This window comes from Montipora capricornis, chromosome 1 (assembly GCF_036669925.1).
Source record: "Montipora capricornis isolate CH-2021 chromosome 1, ASM3666992v2, whole genome shotgun sequence".
Classification (NCBI taxonomy): Eukaryota; Metazoa; Cnidaria; class Anthozoa; order Scleractinia; family Acroporidae; genus Montipora; species Montipora capricornis.
Window position 1 is genome coordinate 47782158 of NC_090883.1, and position 2500 is coordinate 47784657.

The 2500-nt window shown below is 37.7% G+C and overlaps 1 pseudogene; it reads right to left on the reverse strand.

Annotated features, from left to right (window-relative positions):
• LOC138015684 (uncharacterized) overlaps window positions 1-2500 on the reverse strand; it is a 5850-nt pseudogene that overhangs the window by 370 nt on the left and 2980 nt on the right.

Here is a 2500-nt window from a genome sequence, read left to right on the forward strand (position 1 = left end):
CTGTGAAACTTATAAGATTGTCTCCATTTCCTCATCAGACGGGCGATAATTAGAAGTTTTGAAACAATCTGTTTCAGCGTCAGTTACCCGACCAAGAAATGTTACCTTTTATACTGCCGTGGGTTGATTCGAGGATTCGTCTTCAATTGACGTAAAAGCCCTCGAAACAATTTTTATTTCCGCTCCAGGAAGTCAAGAATAAGATAAACGAGCTTTGTTTAAGGAGGGTAGCGTAACTAACTGATGTCTATTTTCTAACTTATCGCCCTCCACAAATTAAATTTAATCAGCTGTAATGAAGTCAGAGGTTTGCTTTTGAGGAGAGGGGTAAGCTGGAGTAATTATTAAATAATGACAATGGAGGCTTTATTTAAGTGTCTACTGTATTTAGCACTGGATGACACTAATTGATAACACTGTAAAGAAATCAAATCAAGGCAAATCAAATTTTAGGTTGGTTTTTTTAGGAGATGGGAAAAAGCGGACAATCCAGAGAAAAAAGGCTCTCGGAGCAAAGCAGGGAGTCACATATGACGTCAAGTCTGGGGATCGAGCCCTGGGCCCTGTTTCTCGAAAGTCCCGAAACTTTACGGGCCATTTTCGGGTGTCACAATTTCCTTTGTATCTCAAGAACGGAAAGGATTTAAGTCATCAAACTTCGCAGTCATTTTTCTTTTTATTACCTTTAAAACATGTTAAAAGATTGACTTTCCAAAACGAGCGATTGGCAGTTTCACAAATGGCCTTTCGGGCCCGAAAAGTTTTCGGGACTTTCGAGAAACAGGCCCCAGGCTACATCGGTGGGAAGCGAGTGCTCTCACCGTCAGGTCAAATGTACACTCGATTGTGTAAAGGATTCATCGTCAATAAGAACAAACAATAAAGACAAAAGAACAATGGACTGTAGGTACAAACAAAACAAATGTTTAATAAAGGGGCTCCGTCACTTAAGTGCAGTTCATTTTGTGCAGTTTTACTAATTGCCGGACTCTATTCGCTGTGCAAGTGAAGGTTATCTCAGGAATTACTTTTAAAAAACACAAATCAAAGCTTCGTGACAATAAAAATGTCTGTTGAGCATACGTAATTACACGGGATGCCGTAGGCAGCGCGTGTTAAAGATTCGGACGAATTTCGTTTTATTTTTCTTTTTTATCGAAGTCACAAATTCGCCGTGTTTTTCTATTGTGCGATTTCATTGACTCCAGTCCGCCGTGGAATCACGTGCAAGATCAGGGTTGATTAACACTATGTGTGATTTCATTGGCTCCAGTCCAACTGGGAATCACGTGTTAGATCAGGAGTGGACACTGAAGTGCTGATCAAGCACAATACTCTCGCAATGTTTTTGAAAGTTCTCCAATTTAGGTTGAATTCATGGACTTAGTAGCCCTTTTTTTGGGTTGTATTGAACCGTTGATATTTGAATAGAGTGTGCTTCCAACTGGGAACCTGTTTCTTGCCATCGATCGAATGAACGAATCTGCCAATCAACGCAATGAATTCACCAATTGAACCAACGAGTTCAGAGGCCTGTTACAGTGGTAAGTGTTTTAAAAAATATGTATTGTTCTCCAAAACCGTTCCATTATAACAGAACATTTTTCATTTTACAGTGACTGGCAATGAATTTTGCGAGCTTTCGAAAATTTTCTTAAGTAGGAGATGTCTGTAACTCTCGTGAAACTTGAATGTTCTTTATGGATTGTATACCTCAGGTATATGCTACCCAAGAGGTTACAAAGTGAAATGGTGACACAGTGAGTAGTGGATTGTATACCTCAGGTATATGCTACCCAAGAGTTTACAAAGTGAAACGGTTACACAGTGAGTTAATAGTCTATACCTCAGGTATATACTACATTGGGATCCATATTTTTCGGTGGGGCAATTTTCATACCATCGTTATACCAAGTAGTCTGTGTCTGCTGGTTTACACGAGCAAATCCCCAATGTTGCTTGTCTTCCATGTGTAAGAGAGCCATGCAGTCTGCTGTAACTGCAAGATTTTGCCAAGCAATGTAATGTCAAAAGTTAGCTAGTAAAATATCATGCCTTTAACTTACAAGTTTTATCTATCGGATTATTGTTGTTCGCTTGTATCTTTTCTCTTCACATTAATTATCTTAAATTAATATCTAAAGCCTGATGGCATTGCTTTGAAAGAATTTATGTTAATGCTATATAGCAAATATTCTCATTTGCTATTCTTTGACAATTGTTTACATACTACAAATAATAACTGGTAAGGAGAAAATAGATAAATAACACAATTATTTATTAATAGCATAGCTGTAAATTTAATTTTGTATACTCTTTCGCATCAACTTTTAGGCCATGCTTTAACTTGCTTTTTCTGTGCAGTTAGATCGCTAAGAAGTAATAGACCACTTGCACTAAGAGGTCATGTGACATCGTTTTTATGAAAATGAAAGTTACATGATTTTGCCTTCGAAACACTATTAGTGGGTCATCTCTTAAACAAAATAATAGTGATTTG